General features: G+C 42.0%; 1 protein-coding gene across 2 annotated transcripts in view; it reads left to right on the top strand.

The window, feature by feature from the left end:
• The window catches only part of LOC119525729, a 237,517-nt gene extending 216,803 nt beyond the window's left edge, over nt 1-20,714 (top strand). The window contains exon 6 of one of the 2 annotated variants that reach the window (XM_037824537.1): nt 20,613-20,714. The gene's annotated coding sequence lies outside the window, so the exon portion shown is untranslated. Of the gene's footprint in view, nt 1-18,553; nt 18,591-20,612 lie in introns of those variants that run through there. The other variant, XM_037824538.1, reaches the window with a different exon arrangement.
• The last annotated feature ends 474 nt before the right edge of the window (nt 20,715-21,188 follow it).

Raw genomic sequence — 21,188 nt, 5'->3', positions numbered from 1 at the left:
AACTATTGGCTTCCCTTGGTTTGCTGGGTTATTGGAGACCATTTATACCCCATTAAGTGCAGATTCTAAAGCCATTGAATATCCTGGTTAGGAAAGGTAAAACGTGGGAGTGGGATGTTTCACAGTAGGCTGCTTTTGAAAAATCCAGTCAAAATTTTGCACACACTCAGGCTTTATGTAGTGTGGACCCAGATATGCCTTGTGAATTATATGTGGTCAGTACAAATATAGGCTTTCAGCAGGGCTTGTGGCAAAGGCAACAGGCAAAGCAAGTTCCCATTGACTTTTGGTCTCATCTCCGGAAAGGAGGCAAACTGCTGTACAGTCCCATAGAAAAACAACTGGGTGCTGCCCATAATGCCCTGCTGCAGTTGTAAGACTAATCCAAAAATGTTGTTTCACTGTATACTGCCATCTTCATTGTACCAGATTGTACATATTGTGTCCCCCAGAAAAGCCATGTTCTTTGATGCAATCTTGTAGGGGCAGATATATTAGTGTTGATTAGATTGAAATCATTTGATTGAGTGTTTCCATGGAGATGTGACTCAATCACCTGTGAGTGAAATGTTTGATTGGATAATTTCCATTGATGTATTAACCCACCCATTCAGGGTGGGTATTAATTGGATCACTGGAGTCATATAAAGACATTCACAGACATAAGGACCTCAGAGAAGCTAAGAGTGATATTTTGGAGAGCAACTGAGAGTGAAATTTTGAAGAGGAGCTGCAGCTAAGAGAGGATAAAATGCCCCAAGAGCAACTTTTTGGAGAATGCCATTTTGAAACACAACCTGGGAGCATGCAGATGCCAGCCACAAGCCTTCTGAGCTAACAGAGGTTTTCTGCATGCCAATAGCTATTCTTCAATGAAGGTACCCTATTGTTGATGCCTTACTTTGGACACCTTATGTCCTTAAGACTGTAACTATATAACAAAATAAATCTCCTTTAAAAAATCCAATCCATTTCTGGTGCTTTACAAAATGGCAGCATTGGCAAACTGGAACACCCGTACAGGGGTGGATAAAAGACACAGCAAATAAACCACAATCAGGGTGCGCTAGCTGAGCACTTTGACAAAATTGAAATCCTATCTGCTGAAATTCAAAATCTTAAACAACATCCCCTTTAATGAAGAAATGCATGATATTCTATGACCAGTTTCCTGTGTGGAATAATAATGCTTGACCCTCCCTGCTGATCCTACTGATGTGGCTATTTATGTGCCCACCAATGATGGATGTGGCAGTATATCAGAGTCTGCCTCATATACTGATGAGTTAGCCCACTGACAACCTACTACCTGGATGTTATTAGCCATGACAGACACTGTATTGTGGGAAACTGGGGCTATGCAATGTGGCCAATGGGCTGAACTAAAGGCTGTATGTATGGCCGTGTGGAAGCAACAGCAATAGACCATGGTTGGCCAACACTTAAGAGGAAAAGAAATGTGTGGACACATCTCAGCTGCCTGTTACAAGCACAACCTAAATGTGTGTCATGTTTCTTCCCATAACACTGACACTTAACTGGGCAATAGTGAAGCAGATGCTTTATTGAAAGTTCGTAGTCTGGAGACAAAATCACATGAGTCTGCTGAATTGCTGAATAAAAAACAAGATAGCAAGGAAACCAGGGTCTGTGGAGACTACAGCAGAAATTCCAGTTGTCTATCATGAGGCAAAAGTTCAAAGATACTGTGGATGCCTGTCCATTTTGCTCACTGTGAGGACCAAGAACGCTTCCTTATCAACTTAATCACAATAGCCATGGGTAGGTTCTGGTCAACAGATGGCAAGTAGACTACATGAGGCCCTTCCTTATCTGATGGTGCAAAGTACTTCTTTACAGCTGTAGATATGGCTACTGGGCTGTTACTGGTCTTCCCAGTAGGAAAAGACAACCAGAGGGCTTCAATACATATCATAGAGAAATTAAGTTCTTTCTTTGAGGTCCCCACACATGTGAACAATGAAAGAGGCTCCCCTTTTACCAGACAATAGCTCATCTTGGTCTCCTGAACATTGTCTTATGGACATTCCATTTGCCATACAATGCCATAGCAGTGTGGTTAATTGAAAGAATGAATGTGCTTTTGAAGGAGCAGCTAAAAGATAGCAAACAATCACTCTAGCAGTGGACCCATCAGTTATATCCAGCCTTCACCTGCCTCAATTCACAACCTCAAGCAGCTGCTCCCACTCCCATTGAGGTGGTAACTGCAGGACCCATGGAAGCACTGCCAAGTCAGGTAAAAGGACTGGTAATGTTACAACCATAATAAGGTAATGAAAATAAATTGCTTTTGCCTGTGCCATAAGTATTCAAAATTGGGGGAAATAAGGTCTATTGTCTGTGGTCCTGGCCAATGAATCCACACTGGTCAGGAATCCTAAGCCCATGGGTTACTGGGGTCATTTAAGATTTAATATATATATATATATAACCAACCTGGGACTGCTCCAATCTTAAGGTAGTGTATGTATGACTTTATGGACATGTACTAGGCCTAAGTACACCATAGACTTAATTTCAGAATACTTCCTTTATTTGCAGGATGAAAAGTGAGATCTCTAACAACCCCACATAGCACCCTTTCCCCAGGAACTCTTCTGTCTTCTAATGGAAACTTAGCTTGTGTATTAGAAGGATTACCCCTTATCATTCCCCCCAAAAAAACATCTTTCTTTTTGTCCATACCACCCTAAGGGCCTCAGTGGTAACTCATGCCCACAATTGAATCCAAGGTTGGGTTTTCATGGTGTTGCTACCTTCAAGTGCTATCTGCCTTTCTTGAATTGTAACCCTTGTGCATTGGACTGAATGGAATATCCTGCTGGCCTAGCAGGATTCAATGAATCAGAAAATAAGCACACATTTTATCAATTGTCAGTAGCATCTCTTTGTAGGTTTGTTATCTCTGTGTGGGGGCTCCTAGTGTTCTGTTGTGTCTTATCTTGAATGTCTGTCCTATGGTCAGGGTAAACTGCTACGTGGGGTAGATTGTGGGGACCCAGGGCCCAGGGCCCCATACCCTCTTCCATTATGAGCTGCCTAAAGTCATCTACATGAACAGAAAGATATTAAGTCCCCTAATAAACAAATCTCATGAGATCCTGTCACAAATCCTATAAACTCTGACACACACCACCAGTATTCCTCTCTCTCTCTCCTCTTTCTCCACAGAATGGAAGAATGCTAACTTCAGATGCCTGATCCACTGCCATCAGGAAAAATTGTCTCTTGTTTAATTGTCCCTAATTAAACTCATGGATAACTGTGTGTTAGGCATGTTCTTTAGTCTTGGGGCAAATCTGGATTGGAACAGCCCCATAGCATGGAATTCCTCTGCACCAGTTGTATGTACAACCCTCACTGGAGAAGGCAGGTCAGGCACTACCAAATCATCATATGCAACTCCTTTTTGAAGTTTGTCATTTTTCCAGTTTATTCATCATTTGCTGTTGATTCCTAATTGTACAGAGGGGCCTTCATATGTTTTGGTTGAGTGGTCAAATTACAATATAGTGAAATTTATTTCCCATTCAAGTTACACTTTTCTTTTTAAAATATGTTTCGTGGTTTTACAGTTAAGTGGTCAGTTTTCTTAAATCCATCAAGAACAGAGTTAAATTTTTTACTCAAATATCATTTCAGAAACTTTGGGTACCCATATCCAACCAGTTCTTTCCTGTTAACTGATTTTTCCTCCTAATATCCTCAAGCCCAGCCCCTTTCTTCATTCACACTGCCACTTTTCTGGCTTGGGCAGCTTCTTTCACTTGAAATAGAAAGTCTCCTCTTTAGCTGATCTGAGTCCAACTGTCCCTTCTTCAACCCATCCTCCACACAAAAGCCAGAGAGATCTTTTAAATGCACAAATCAGATCATGACATGCCCTGCCTAAAATCCTTTGAAGTTTCTCCATGGCGCTTAGAAAAGCCAATCCATTGGGTACTTCCTTTTTTATGATGTCTGGACTTTGTCAGTCACTGACACCTCAACTCCCTGCACTTTGCCCCAATAATATTTTTGTCTTCTCTTATGACCTATAACTCTCTCTGCTCCTTCTCACTTCTGGGTCTTCACACCCATCATCCTGTCAGTGCCTACAATATAGCTACTTACTTAATGTTTATCTTCCATGTTAGGGTTCTAAGTATTGCCTAGAACACAGTAGTTGCTCAATAACTATCCATCTAATGATGAATGTCGGCATTCTGCCTTGAGGTCCCAGATGAATGGTGCTTCATGGTTTTCTGTGTATTTTGGGGAGTGGTTTAGCACACAGTTCCCTCACACTTGTCACTTCCAAATCTAACTGCCCATGGCCTCCACATTTTGTCATGATATGGCTGACAGGAGGTGAAGCAAGGCCAATAGGCTGGAGTAAACCCTCTCACAAGCTTTGGTGTATGAAAATCAATTCATCTCTGGAACACTTCTTCATGAAAAGGGGCAGAACAGATATCTACCCTGGTCCCACCCCCAACTCTTCACTGGATAGGAATGAGGGAGGGGGTGGAGAACCCTCCTTGTCCAGGCTTTCTACTGACAAAGTCTATGCAGTGGGCAGGAAACCTGGCTCCCTCCTGAATCTTCACTGGCTAAAAAATTGGATGGGACCTGTTGTTCTCACTGGGTAAAATCATGGGCTGATGGTGATTTACAATCCTACCAGCCCTTCCCTTGCTGGTGGGAAAGTCAGGCTCTTGCCCTGCCCCTTTGATAAACTTTCTTTATTTTAAACAAAAAGTTGAATATGCAAGGCTTGTTTCCCCCAAAGCCAAGAGGGTTCCCCTTGGGCATCTGCTCCCTGGAGATCTTTGGAGAAGACAAAGCCCAGAGATCTAGGGGATTGTGGGCAGTGAGGGAGCACAAATGGTTCATTCACAGAACCATTGAGGTAAGACCTCAGAAAGCTGTGGTGGGCTGGCCAGACTGGCAGGGATGGCAGTGGAGGTGGGGTCAGGGGCTACTGTCCCCATGGAGCTGCAGCTGAGTGACTCATGGTGTGCCTGGAGTATGCAGGCATGGTGTGCAATGTGTTCAAGATGCTGCTGACTCTGGGTGGTGAGGAAGACATCTCATAGGTAATGAGCTGGGAGTCTCTGGAGCAACAGAGGAGGGACAGAGTCATGGAAATATGACTGGAAGTGTGGGGCCACATGCAGAGCTGTGGCTTCCTTAGCAACTGAGCAGTGGGTGGGTTCTGGGGCAGCTAGTGGGAGATGCTTTGCTTTTGGAGACTGCTGGGAATGGTCCATTCTCCCTTGGGAGCAGAGGGAAATGGACAGTGGGGGAAACCCAAGGGGGGATTCTTTGCCATAGGAACTGCAGCCTTGGCATCCCTGTTAGGAATGCAGCTCAAGTGCATCTACATAGAGTGTGCTGGGAGGCTTTATTCTCTTTTCACTGAGTGGAAAACTGAGGCATGGGGAGATTAAGGCCAGTGACCTACCTGAGAGGGGGATGGAATTTTATGTTAATTAGAGTTAAGAGTAGAAAGAGCTTACATCTTACTCTGTGTTAGGTATGGTTCTAGATAGTTTATTTACTTTTCATCCTCATTAGAACTCTACCAAGCAGGAACTCTAATTTCTACATTTTACAATTAAATCAAAGCAATTTGTTCAAGACCACACAGCAAGTAGGGAAGCTAGGATGAACTCTTATATTGTGCAAGGCTCTGTGTAAGTGCTTTTATATGTGCCAAATCTTGAAAGGTCTCTTTTGTAAAGAGGACTTCCTGACAGCCCTAACTTAGGTGGACCCTAGCAGTTAATACCTGCCTGCTCATCTTGTTGATTCCAATCTAAAATTATGTTATATATATATATATATATATATTATGTGTCTTGGTTCCCTGACCCTGTAACTGTCAACACCATGAGTGCAGGGATCTTGTCTGTTTTGTACACTCCTGTACTCCTGACATCCATTGCATATATATTTGTCAAATGCATGATTGGTTCACACAAGACCCTTATTCTCTCTAACTCCAAGAATATGTGTACCCAGATACAATGTGAGTCTTTTGTTAAGGGATCTTGATCATGCATTCATTCCACTCTTTTTCTTGAGTATCTCCTCTGTCCTAGGCCCATGTTGGGGGTTATTCCCACCCAGCAGGTCTCAGAGACATGTGTTCGATGAGAAGAGGATTCTAGGGTATTGGGGTTCCTTTTAGCCTTCTTTCAATGACTAGTAATTTCCTGAGCACCTATTAAGGGTCAAACCCTTTCCTGTGTGTTGGAGAGCAAGCATACTAACAAGTTTATGAACTTGGCAGAGTGCACATTCTTGATTCTTTCACAAACAAATCTGAAGTTCCTTGAGTCCCTCTTACCTGGTATAAGACAGACAATAATTCATTGATAAAGTTGGTGACAAGTGTCAAGTGTTTACCATGTGTTAGGCACCAAGCTAAGTACTTTACACATTTTCATTTAATCATTGTAATAATTCTATGTGGTAAGTAATATTCTTATCTCCATTTTAAGGGGAAGGAATCAAGGTTTAGAAAGGATAGGTCGGAGGCGGGGCAAGATGGCGGACTGGTGAGCTGTATGTTTTAGTTAATCCTCCAGGAAAGTAGGTAGAAAGCCAGGAACTGGTGGACTGGACACCACAGAGCAATCTGACTTTGGGCATACTTCATACAACACTCATGAAAACGGGGAACTGCTGAGATCAGTGAAATCTGTAAGTTTTTGCAGCCAGGGGACCCGCGCATCTCCCTGCCAGGCTCAGTCCCATGGGAGGAGGGGCTGTCAGCTCTGGGAAGGAGAAGGGAGAACTGCAGTGGCAGCCCTTATCGGAAACTCATTCTACTGATCCAAACTCCAACCATAGATAGACTGAGACCAGACACCAGAGAATCTGAGAGCAGCCAGCCCAGCAAAGAGGAGACAGGCATAGAAAAAAAACAACACGAAAAACTCCAAAATAAAAGCGGAGGATTTTTGGAGTTCTGGTGAACATAGAAAGGGGAAGGGCAGAGCTCAGGCCCTGAGGCGCATATGCAAATCCCGAAGAAAAGCTGATCTCTCTGCCCTGTGGACCTTTCCTTAATGGCCCTGGTTGCTTTGTCTCTTAGCATTTCAATAACCCATTAGATCTCTGAGGAGGGCCCTTTTTTTTTTTTTAATCCTTTTTTCTTTTTCTAAAACAAGTACTCTAAGAAGCCCAATACAGAAAGCTTCAAAGTCTTGCAATTTGGGCAGGCCAAGTCAAGAGCAGAACTAAGAGAGCTCTGAGACAAAAGGCAATAATCCAGTGGCTGAGAAAATTCACTAAACACCACAACTTCCCAAGAAAAGAGGGGTGTCCGCTCACAGCCATCATCCTGGTGGACAGGAAACACTCCTGCCCATCGCCAGCCCCATAGCCCAGAGCTGCCCCAGACAACCCAGGGTGACGGAAGTGCTTCAAATAACAGGCACACACCACAAAACTGGGTGTGGACATTAGCCTTCCCTGCAACCTCAGCTGATTGTCCCAGAGTTGGGAAGGTAGAGCAGTGTGAATTAACAAAGCCCCATTCAGCCATCATTTCAGCAGACTGGGAGCCTCCCTACACAGCCCAGCAGCCCAGAACTGCCCTGGGGGGACGGCACTCACCTGTGACATAGCACAGTCATCCCTCAACAGAGGACCCGGGGTGCACAGCCTGGAAGAGGGGCCCACTTGCAAGTCTCAGGAGCCATACGCCAATACCAAGGACTTGTGGGTCAGTGGCAGAGACAAACTGTGGCAGGACTGAACTGAAGGATTAAACTATTGCAGCAGCTTTAAAACTCTAGGATCACCAGGGAGATTTGATTGTTAGGGCCACCCCCCCCCTCCCTGACTGCCCAGAAACACACCCCATATACAGGGCAGGCAACACCAACTACACACGCAAGCTTGGTACACCAATTGGACCCCACAAGACTCACTCTCCCACTCACCAAAAAGGCTAAGCAGGGGAGAACTGGCTTGTGGAGAACAGGTGGCTCGTGGACGCCACCTGCTGGTTAGTTAGAGAAAGTGTACCCCACAAAGCTGTAGATCTGATAAATTAGAGATAAGGACATCAATTGGTCTACAAATCCTAAAAGAACCCTATCAAGTTCAGCAAATGCCACGAGGCCGAAAATAACAGAAAATTATAAAGCATATGAAAAAACCAGATGATGTGGATAACCCAAGCCCAAGCAACCAAATCAAAAGATCAGAAGAGACACAGCACCTAGAGCAGCTACTCAAAGAACTAAAGATGTACAATGAGACCATAGTACGGGAGACAAAGGAAATCAAGAAGACCCTAGAAGAGCATAAAGAAGACATTGCAAGACTAAATAAAAAAATGGATGATCTTATGGAAATTAAAGAAACTGTTGACCGAATTAAAAAGATTCTGGACACTCATAGTACAAGACTAGAGGAAATTGAACAACGAATCAGTGACCTGGAAGATGACAGAATGGAAAATGAAAGCATAAAAGAAAGAATGGGGAAAAAATAGAAAAAATCAAAATGGACCTCAGGGATATGATAGATAATATGAAACGTCCGAATATAAGACTCATTGGTGTTCCAGAAGGGGAAGAAAAGGGTAAAGGTCTAGGAAGAGTATTCAAAGAAATTGTTGGGGAAAACTTCCCAAATGTTCTAAACAACATAAACACACAAATCATAAATGCTCAGCGAACTCCAAATAGAATAAATCCAAATAAACCCACTCCGAGACATATACTGATCACACTGTCAAACACAGAAGAGAAGAAGCAAGTTCTGAAAGCAGCAAGAGAAAACCAATTCACCACATACAAAGGAAACAGCATAAGACTAAGTAGTGACTACTCAGCAGCCACCATGGAGGCGAGAAGGCAGTGGCACGATATATTTAAAATTCTGAGTGAGAAAAATTTCCAGCCAAGAATACTTTATCCAGCAAAGCTCTCCTTCAAATTTGAGGGAGAGCTTAAATTTTTCACAGACAAACAAATGCTGAGAGAATTTGCTAACAAGAGACCTGCCCTACTGGAGATACTAAAGGGAGCCCTTCAGACAGAGAAACAAAGAAAAGACAGAGAGACTTGGAGAAAGGTTCAGTACTAAAGAGATTCGGTATGGGTACAATAAAGGATATTAATAGACAGAGGGGAAAAATATGACAAACATAAACCAAAGGATAAGATGGCTGATTCAAGAAATGCCTTCACGGTTATAACGTTGAATGTAAATGGATTAAACTCCCCAATTAAAAGATATAGATTCGCAGAATGGATCAAAAAAAATGAACCATCAATATGTTGCATACAAGAGACTCATCTTAGACACAGGGACACAAAGAAACTGAAAGTGAAAGGGTGGAAAAAAATATTTCATGCAAGCTACAGCCAAAAGAAAGCAGGTGTAGCAATATTAATCTCAGATAAAATAGACTTTAAATGCAGGGATGTTTTGAGAGACAAAGAAGGCCACTACATACTAATAAAAGGGGCAATTCAACAAGAAGAAATAACAATCATAAATGTCTATGCACCCAATCAAGGTGCCACAAAATACATGAGAGAAACACTGGCAAAACAAAAGGAAGCAATTGATGTTTCCACAATAATTGTGGGAGACTTCAACACATCATTCTCTCCTATAGATAGATCAACCAGACAGAAGACCAATAAGGAAACTGAAAACCTAAACAATCTGATAAATGAATTAGATTTAACAGACATATACAGGACATTACATCCCAAATCACCAGGATACACATACTTTCCTAGTGCTCATGGAACTTTCTCCAGAATAGATCATATGCTGGGACATAAAACAAGCCTCAATAAATTTAAAAAGAATGAAATTATTCAAAGCACATTCTCTGACCACAATGGAATACAATTAGAAGTCAATAACCATCAGAGACTTAGAAAATTCACAAATACCTGGAAGTTAAACAACACACTCCTAAACAATCAGTGGGTTAAAGAAGAAATAGCAAGAGAAATTGCTAAATATATAGAGACGAATGAAAATGAGAACACAACATACCAAAACCTATGGGATGCAGCAAAAGCAGTGCTAAGGGGGAAATTTATAGCACTCAACGCATATATTAAAAAGGAAGAAAGAGCCAAAATCAAAGAACTAATGGATCAACTAAAGAAGCTAGAAAATGAACAGCAAACCAATCCTAAACCAAGTAGAAGAAAAGAAATAACAAGGATTAAAGCAGAAATAAATGTCATAGAGAACAAAAAAACAATACAGAGGATAAATATCACCAAAAGTTGGTTCTTTGAGAAGATCAACAAGATTGACAAGACCCTAGCTAGACTGACAAAATCAAAAAGAGAGAAGACCCATATAAACAAAATAATGAATGAAAAAGGTGACATAACTGCAGATCCTGAAGAAATTAAAAAAAGTATAAGAGGATATTATGAACAACTGTATGGCAACAAACTGGATAATGTAGAAGAAATGGACAATTTCCTGGAAACATATGAACAACCTAGACTGACCAGAGAAGAAATAGAAGACCTCAACCAACCCATCACAAGCAAAGAGATCCAATCAGTCATCAAAAATCTTCCCACAAATAAATGCCCAGGGCCAGATGGCTTCACAGGGGAATTCTGCCAAACTTTCCAGAAAGAACTGACACCAATCTTACTCAAACTCTTTCAAAACATTGAAGAAAATGGAACACTACCTAACTCATTTTATGAAGCTAACATCAATCTAATACCAAAACCAGGCAAAGATGCTACAAAAAAGGAAAACTACCGGCCAATCTCCCTAATGAATATAGATGCAAAAATCCTCAACAAAATACTTGCAAATCGAATCCAAAGACACATTAAAAAAATCATACACCATGACCAAGTGGGGTTCATTCCAGGCATGCAAGGATGATTCAACATAAGAAAATCAATCAATGTATTACAACACATTAACAAGTCAAAAGGGAAAAATCAATTGATCATCTCAATAGATGCTGAAAAAGCATTTGACAAAATCCAACATCCCTTTTTGATAAAAACACTTCAAAAGGTAGGAATTGAAGGAAACTTCTTCAACATGATAAAGAGCATATATGAAAAACCCACAGCCAGCATAGTACTCAATGGTGAGAGACTGAAAGCCTTCCCTCTAAGATCAGGAACAAGACAAGGATGCCCGCTGTCACCACTGTTATTCAACATTGTGCTGGAAGTGCTAGCCAGGGCAATCCAGCAAGACAAAGAAATAAAAGGCATCCAAATTGGAAAAGAAGAAGTAAAACTGTCATTGTTTGCAGATGATATGGTCTTATATCTAGAAAACCCTGAGGAATCGACGAGGCAGCTACTAGAGCTAATAAACAAATTTAGCAAAGTAGCGGGATACAAGATTAATGCACATAAGTCAGTAATGTTTCTATATGCTAGAAATGAACAAACTGAAGAGACACTCAAGGAAAAGATACCATTTTCAATAGCAACTAAAAAAATCAAGTACCTAGGAATAAACTTAACCAAAGATGTAAAAGACCTATACAAAGAAAACTGCATAACTCTACTAAAAGAAATAGAAGTGGACCTTAAAAGATGGAAAAATATTCCATGTTCATGGATAGGAAGGCTACATGTCATTAAGATGTCAATTCTACCCAAACTCATCTACAGATTCAATGCAATGCCAATCAAAATTCCAACAACCTACTTTGCAGACTTGGAAAAGCTAGTTATCAAATTTATTTGGAAAGGGAAGATGCCTCGAATTGCTAAAGACACTCTAAAAAAGAAAAACGAAGTGGGAGGACTTACACTCCCTGACTTTGAAGCTTATTATAAAGCCACAGTTGCCAAAACAGCATGGTACTGGCACAAAGATAGACATATAGATCAATGGAATCGAATTGAGAATTCAGAGATAGACCCTCAGATCTATGGCCGACTGATCTTTGATAAGGCCCCCAAAGTCACTGAACTGAGTCATAATGGTCTTTTCAACAAATGGGGCTGGGAGAGTTGGATATCCATATCCAAAAGAATGAAAGAGGACCCCTACCTCACCCCCTACACAAAAATTAACTCAAAATGGACCAAAGATCTCAATATAAAGAAAGTACCATAAAACTCCTAGAAGATAATGTAGGAAAACATCTTCAAGACCTTGTATTAGGTGGCCACTTCCTAGACTTTACACCCAAAGCACAAGCAACAAAAGAGAAAATAGATAAATGGGAACTCCTCAAGCTTAGAAGTTTCTGCACCTCAAAGGAATTTCTCAAAAAGGTAAAGAGGCAGCCAACTCAATGGGAAAAAATTTTTGGAAACCGTGTATCTGACAAAAGACTGATATCTTGCATATATAAAGAAATCCTACAACTCAATGACAATAGTACAGACAGCCCAATTATAAAATGGGGAAAAGATATGAAAAGACAGTTCTCTGAAGAGGAAATACAAATGGCCAAGAAATACGTGAAAAAATGTTCAGCTTCACTAGCTATTAGAGAGATGCAAATTAAGACCACAATGAGATACCATCTAACACTGGTTAGAATGGCTGCCATTAAACAAACAGGAAACTACAAATGCTGGAGGGGATGTGGAGAAATTGGAACTCTTATTCATTGTTGGTGGGACTGTATAATGGTTCAGCCACTCTGGAAGTCAGTCTGGCGGTTCCTTAGAAAACTAGATATAGAGTTACCATTCGATCCAGCGATTGCACTTCTCGGTATATACCCGGAAGATCGGAAAGCAGTGACATGAACAGATATCTGCACGCCAATGTTCATAGCAGCATTATTCACAATTGCCAAGAGATGGAAACAACCCAAATGTCCTTCAACAGATGAGTGGATAAATAAAATGTGGTATATACACACGATGGAATACTACGCGGCAGTAAGAAGGAACGATCTCGTGAAACATATGACAACATGGATGAACCTTGAAGACATAATGCTGAGCGAAATAAGCCAGGCACAAAAAGAGAAATATTATATGCTACCACTAATGTGAACCTTGAAAAATGTAAAACAAATGGTTTATAATGTAGAATGTAGGGGAACTAGCAGTAGAGAGCAATTAAGGAAGGGGGAACAATAATCCAGGAAGAACAGATAAGCTATTTAACGTTCTGGGGATGCCCAGGAATGACTATGGTCTGTTAATTTCTAATGGATATAGTAGGAACAAGTTCACAGAAATGTTGCTATATTATGTAACTTTCTTGGGGTAAAGTAGGAACATGTTGGAAGTTAAGCAGTTATCTTAGGTTAGTTGTCTTTTTCTTACTCCCTTGTTATGGTCTCTTTGAAATGTTCTTTTATTGTATGTTTGTTTTCTTTTTAACTTTTTTTTCATACAGTTGATTTTAAAAAGAAGGGAAAGTTAAAAAAAAAAAGAAAAACAAGGAAAAAAAAAGATGTAGTGCCCCCTTGAGGAGCCTGTGGAGAATGCAGGGGTATTTGCCTACCCCACCTCGATGGTTGCTAACATGACCACAGACATAGGGGACTGGTGGTTTGATGGGTTGAGCCCTCTACCATAAGTTTTACCCTTAGGAAGATGGTTGCTGCAAAGGAGAGGCTAGGCTTCCCTATGGTTGTGCCTAAGAGCCTCCTCCCAAATGCCTCTTTGTTGCTCAGATGTGGCACTCTCTCTCTGGCTAAGCCAACTTGAAAGGTGAAATCACTGCCCTCCCCCCTACGTGGGATCAGACACCCAGGGGAGTGAATCTCCCTGGCAACGTGAATATGACTCCCGGGGAGGAATGTAGACCCGGCATCATGGGATGGAGAACATCTTCTTGACCAAAAGGGGGAAGTGAAAGGAAATGAAATAAGCTTCAGTGGCAGAGAGATTCCAAAAGGAGCCAAGAGGTCACTCTGGTGGGCACTCTTACGCACACTTTAGACAACCCTTTTTAGGTTCCAAAGAATTGGGGTAGCTGGTGGTGGATACCTGAAACTATCAAACTACAACCCAGAACCCATGAATCTCGAAGACAGTTGTATAAAAATGTAGCTTATGAGGGGTGACAATGGGATTGGGAAAGCCATAAGGACCACACTCCACTTTGTCTAGTTTATGGATGGATGAGTAGAAAAATAGGGGAAGGAAACAAACAGACAAAGGTACCCAGTGTTCTTTTTTACTTCAATTGTTCTTTTTCACTCTAATTATTATTCTTGTTATTTTTGTGTGTGTGCTAATGAAGGTGTCAAGGATTGATTTAGGTGATGAATGTACAACTATGTAATGGTACTGTAAACAATCGAAAGTACGATTTGTTTTGTATGACTGTGTGGTATGTGAATATATCTCAATAAAATGAAGATAAAAAAAACTCAGTGAAATATAATAAGAAATTTGGTTACTTTAAAAAGTTGGGTTATATGTAATTTTTAGTTTTTCTCATTGAAACTTTTATATGTTTTCCAAATTTTATTCAAGGAGCATATATTTGTGTTGTAATCAGGAAATAAACAATAAACATTATTTTTACTGTTATCTCTAAAAAAAATTAGTATTTTTGATATTCTAGCTTTGCATCATGCTCTTAAATGGCTTGGCATGGCACCATTACCAATGTTATCTGTATTTGAAATTTTGATATTTTGTTCACCATGGACTTTTTGCATTACTTTTGATTTTTTAAAACCTTGCATTCAAATACTATTTCCTGAGTTTTTTGGTGCCCCTTAAATTTGGGGCCCAAAGCAAATGCCTCACTATCCTTCCCTGCTTTAAAACCTGAAGCACACTTTTTTACTTTAATTATTATTCTGGTTATTTTTGTACGTGTGGTAATGAGGGTGTTGGGGATTGATTTTGGTGATGAATGTACAACTATGTAACAGTACTGTGAACAATTGAATGTATGATTTGTTTTATATGACTGTGTGGTATGTGAATATAGCTCAAGAAAATGAATATTAAAAAAAAAAAAAAAGAAAGGATAGGTCACAGCTAGTCAGAGCCAGGATGGTTATTATTAATTGATTTAAACTTCCTTGAACCTAGAAACATTTGCATATGAGACAGAGTACCTAGACCTATTGAGATGTGTAGTTCCTAGAGTAGGTAGGCCTGGATAAGTCACTCACCCACACAAAACTCAGATTCCTATGAATTAAATGCAAGGGTAATAGCTCTCATGAAGCATTGTCAGAACAGTCACCTAATGACCCACATTGAACAGGCACTTGCTAAATGGTGGCTTTTACTTATCTGTTAGTTGTTATATACAACTTTACACCCCTTAAATGTAAAAGACTCTTTGTCCTCATTTTCTCCACTAAATAAGTACTAAGGTACTTGGGTTTGAAAATTGGGTCTTTTGGGAGGTAAGAACTCAGAATAAAATATAAGGCTTCTAGAAGTTGTTGGTTAGGAGAGACAGGGCAAAAAACATCTCGATGAGAAATACTAGATAAAAGACACAAAGTGACCCAGAACACCAGTTCAAGTGATGCACCAGCTGGACAAGGTTTGCTAAATCCACAGGGACCATGTGCTTGGTGAAACTTGGAGTCTGCATTCTGAAATGAGTGAGTGAGCCTGCTGGATAACCAGCAGACATGCTGTGGTCTGGGGAAACCATGGGTTGGTGTTTGGAGTTGCAGTAGTTTTAAAAACTCAAAAGTGGCTGCTGATATGGCAGCAAAAGCCACAAAGTGAAGCACAGCAGGAACTGCATCAACACAACCTGTGGGCATGCCTCAATATCTGGCATGGCTAATAGCCTTTTGTGCACCTTTGCTAATTTTCTCAGAGCTAGAAAGGCAGAGGTTAGTGAAAAGAGAAAAATAAACACACCCCATAGAACCATCTTCCTGGCAGGCTGGGAATGCTCCTGCCCAGCAACAGCACCGCAACCCAGAGATGCACCAAACAACCCAGCATGACAGGAAGTGTTTCCAGTAACATGTGCACATGCTACAATTTCTGGCATGGATGATAGCCTTTCAGATACCTGCAGCTAATTGTCCTAGGGCTAGGAAGGCAGAGGTATGTGAAAGGGGGAAATTAACATGCCCCATACAGCCATTCTTTCAACAGACTGGGAACACCCTTACACAGCCCTGTGGCCCAGAACTTCCCTTGGGGGACAGCACTCACTAGTGACATAGCACAATCTTCACTCAGCAGAGGCCCTAGGAGGGCATGGCTTGGAAGAGGGACTAACACAGAAGTCCCAGGGACCATATACCAATACCAAGGACTTCTGAGTCAGCAGCAGAGACAAGCTGTGGCAAGACTGAACTGAAGGTTGGGACTCTTGCAGCAGCTTTAAATCTCCAGGAACACCTGGGAGGTTTGATTATTAAAGCTGCCATCCCTCCCTAACCACTGACACATGCCCCACATTAAGGGCAGGAAGCACCAACTGCACACACATACTTGGTGCACCAATTGGACACCCACAAGACTCAGTCCACCACTCACCAAAAATACAAAGTTGGGGAGAACCGGCTTAGAGGAATATGTGGCTCATGGATGCCACATGCTTTTTGGTTAGAGAAAGTGTACTCCACCAAGCTGTATATATGACAAATTAGAGATAAGTGTTTGAATAAGTCTACATATCTGAAAAGAACTCTATCAAGTTAATCAAAGGCCAAGAGACCAATAACAACAGAAAATTTTAAAGCATATGAAGAAACAAGATGATATGGATAGTCCCACCCCCAAAACCCAAATCAAAATATCAGAGAAGATACTTGGAGCAATTAATTAAAGAGCTAAAAACAAACAAGAGGATGGCACAGGATATAAAGGACATGAAGCAGAACCTAGAAGAGCATAAAGAAGAAATTGCAAAGGTGAATAAAAAAATAGATGATCTTATGGAAAAAAAAGAAGCTGTCATCCAAATTGAAAAGATTCTGGATACTCACAGTACAAGACTACAAGAAGCTGAAAAGCAAATCAGTGAACTCAAAGAAGACAGAATGGAAAGTGAAAGAACAAAAGAAAGAATGGGGAAAAATAAAAAAATCAAAACAGACTTCAGGGATATGATAGATAGTATAAAACATCCAAATATAAGAGTCATTGGTGTTCCAGAAGGGGTAGAGAAGGGTAAAGGTCTAGGAAGTGTTTTCAAAGACATTGTTGGGGCAAACTTCCCAAATCCTCTAAACAACATAAATACACAAATAATAAATGCCCAGTGAACTCCAAACAGAATAAATCCAAATAAACCCACTCTGTGACATTCTGATCAGAATAAAACATAAGCCTCTGTCCCTTCCTGGGCCATCTGTGTCATTATAAGCCCTTTGGTGAGAGGGGAGAAGCTCTACACAAGGCTGTTTGTATGGTCACTGCTGCACTCCCATCTTCTTCTTCCTCTCACCACAGATCTATGCAGACCCCACCATGAGGTTGTAGTTGTACTCTCAGCCCAAGGACCAATACTGCCATCACATATGCACCAACTGCTGCAGTACCAGCAGTCTGCTCTCCAAATCAAGAGGAGGACAAGGTGATGGATGGGATATGAGGGGCTGACAACCACTCTGAGATCACATTTGAGATGGAGGTCCTTAGTATCATTCTCCAATATTTACAGATTTCACTGTATCTCTGAAATCCACTCTTGTCACATTGTTTTATTTCAGGGCCTGCCATCCCAACTGCCTACACGAGTTGGCCATATCTATGAGTGGGTTATACCCAGGGGTAAGGGGCAAGGGTCATGTGGAACTGTAGAGCACAGGCCTCACCCAGGAGGAAGCCTCTCCTTCCTAAGCCATCAGTTCCCTGGGAGAATATGGGCTTATTGCTCTCCCATCTTCTGAGTCCCTCAGAGAAGCTATACATGTAGAGTTCTGTCAGATATCTCCTAATTTGTAGTAAAAATTTTAAGGGGCCAAGTAAACTTGTTTGCAGACCTCTAGATTTCAACTCCAATTTCTTAGATACCTCCTCTCAGTCTTGTCTACTACTGGTCTTGCCTCTCCTTTGAAGTCTTCAATAATTTAATTTGTTGTGAGGGGGGTCCATGCAAGCCTGTGAGAACTCCCTACCCCATCCACTTCATGCTTTATCTTTTACCATCCCCAGAGTAATGGCTTACATGTCCATGTCATAACCAAATCACAAGTTTGGAAAATGGACACAGACAAACCATGGAGATGCAAACTCTAAGAGAACAGGGCCCAACTCCCCTTAAAGAAATGTCAGGAATGACCTGAGATTGTGAACAGGTGATCCCTGATATGGTGGCCCTCAAGCCTCATAACCCTTCAACTTATCCCATGGGAAAAATTCTGTGGTGCTGCTCATTGGGGTCCTAGGCTGGCTGGCAGGGAGGGTGTCACCTACCTGACATGGCTTATAAGTCCTTTATGGATAAACTACAATGATAGCCAGACCCAGGATTCTCCCATTGATACATAATACCCAGCAAGTGTTACTCCGCTCCCATTTTGACCTGTTTCTTCTGGCCTAAGCCTGATGGAGATCAATGCTAGGCTGGAATTCCTGCTCCTGCCTCAATTGTGGCTACTAATCACTTTCATCTCTACAAATCTTGTCTTCCTTTTCTGTAGGACTGGTCCCTTTGGTCCCACCACTTTCACACCTCACATCTCCCATTTCCAATCATGAAGGTAAGAGAAGATTTGGAAACAAGTTCTAGGAATACTGGGAGCCACTACTATTGGTCTGAGCTAATGGCTGGGAGAGGGTGACAAGTTCACTGAAAAGACTATATAGCTAATCTTACTGGTGCATATACATTATATGTATACATATTTTTACTATATTTCTCTCCCCTTCAGGGATAAGAAACAGGGACCTGAGTTACTGGTCCAAGGGCTCAGAGCCCAGGAGGACTGGCTCTGAGTCTATCCCATTCCTCTTGATTCTTTCCCTATCCTAGTTTGTAGAATACTGAGTTGACTCCCTAGAGGCTCCAGAGGAGGTCAGTAGTATTATATTTAGTTTTGAGTATCATAAAAGCATGGACTACAAAATATTTGTGCTAATGTCCACCAGTCATGATGTCTTTGAAGACACAATCACCGCATCTGTCTAGAGTATGTCTTTTGAGTTGAGCCTGTGTGTTTGGTCATCAGGGCTATGACCTGAGTTGGAAAGCCCTATCTCTGGGATCCTCAATGATGTTAGCTTTGAACTTGATTCCCCAATGCTTGGGTCACACCTAGAAATGGGGATGTGACTGGGAGATGGAACAGATGGGGAGAAGATGCTGTGGGCATTGAGGGTTGCTGAGGGCAGGTTGGTATAAGGGCAATATGACTACCTAACTTGCTGTCAGATTCACTGGTTTCAGAGGGCCTTGGACCTTCAGGATGGGAATGATGTGCCAAGGCCTCACCCCTTTACCACAACCCTCTCCCATTTTCTGTTTCACTCACTTCAATCCTCTGAAATATTTTGGATCAGTTAATATTCCTTTGGTTTATCCTCATCTAAGTTGTGCTTCTCCATGATCTTGTGGATCATAGTTGGAGCCATATCGTGACTGGCCAGCTAAGGTGGGCCAGAAAACAGGCCATCAACTCATAGAAACTAGAGCTGGCTCCCCCAGACTTCAGCCACCAAAGATCCTCTCCAGCCACTTCAGCACTGAGCAGGGTGAATGCTAGCCTGAAATCATGGCTGGGTCTTAGAGACCTATGTGGATCCTCCTGCTCCTCTGGGGAGACATCCATGGAATGATGGGGTTCATTTCTGATCATTCCATCTCCTGTATGAACCTATATCTTCTTTCAAGCCACCTTGGGGAATAATATCCAGGAAACTTCCTCCCCTACCCCTGACAAACCAGGATAGTGGTATCAGTGAACCCCAGAATAGACAACATCTAGTCCAAGCCTGGATGTCAGAGAGGATGAGGGGCTGGAGACAACTATCTCCACCCCAGGCCTTCCCTGGTCTCAAATATGCAGTGTTTGGCACAGTCTGGACCCCCAGCTACCTTGACCCTGAAGGACTTGGGCACAAGCAGGACTCAAAGGGTCATAAAAATGACAGCTTAGTTATAACCACACTAGCTCCTAGCACCAGAAATACAGAGTGGGGCAGGTTTGTACATGATGCTTGGCCAGCCTGGATGGGGTTGGGGCTTGGGGAGGCCCAATCTGCATGTCCTATCCAGGGTATGATCACTGTTAATGCTTTCACAGTCACTACCCTGGGAAATCCCCTACCTTCCCCTCCAGGGCTGCAGCAACTGCCCATCACTGACCTCTCTGTGTCTTCACTCACCAGCCCATTAGGCACATTGTGACCAAAGGTCACTGCTCTACTCTGCTCTGACACTGCAGTGGCTCCAGTCTCCCATGGTGATAAAGGCAAGCTCCCTCCAGCAGCCCACAAGGCCTGACATGACCCAGTCCCTGACCCCTATCTGACTTCATCCCTTCCCACTGGGCATGCTCTGTCACCTCTAGCCTCCTTGCTTCTCTTCAGACTGGCCAAGCACACCTCCTCTTATAGGCCTTGCCCTCACTTGCTCCTCTTTTGTGCTGCCACAAAGAGGTCTTCTCAGGCTGTCCTATCTCAACATGTAAGCCATTGTCATTATGTCCACCATCATTAGCATTCTTCATAATTGAACACATGCTCTTCTTGTCTCTGCAGGTGGCTGTCTGTCCTTCCCAAATGTGCCAGTTTGAAACTTTTATGGACCCCAAGAAAGACAGTGTTCTGTGATGCAATCTTGTGAGGCAAACATTATATGTGGGATCTTTTGATTAGGTAGTTTCCATGGAGATATGTCATGCACAACTGTGGGTGAGAACATTTGATTAAATTATTTTCATGGAGGTGTGACACTGCCCATTCAGGGTTGGTCTTAATTAGATCATTGGAGTCTTTTAAGAGAGCTTACAGAGAGAAGGAGCTCAGAGAAGCTGAGACAGGCATTTTGGAGAGAAGCTAAGATATGTAATCCAAATTTGCCCCTGGGAGAAACAAAGAGGACACACAAGAGCTGACACAGAGAGGGATGCTTACAGAGAAAATGCCCAGAGTCATTTTGGAGACAGCCATTGATACCAGATGTCTCTAGTTGCTCAGCTAAGAGATGAGGCCCAGAGTGTGACCCAGAGTAGCTAAGTGAAAAGCCACAGATTCCTCAAAAGTCCACTGGAATCGAAAGCTGAAAGCAGTGCAACCTGGGAGCATAGGATGAGCAGACATCAGCCACATGTCTTC

Source organism: Choloepus didactylus, assembly GCF_015220235.1.
Source record: "Choloepus didactylus isolate mChoDid1 chromosome 26 unlocalized genomic scaffold, mChoDid1.pri SUPER_26_unloc1, whole genome shotgun sequence".
Classification (NCBI taxonomy): Eukaryota; Metazoa; Chordata; class Mammalia; order Pilosa; family Megalonychidae; genus Choloepus; species Choloepus didactylus.
This window is presented reverse-complemented; position numbering and strand designations above follow the sequence as displayed.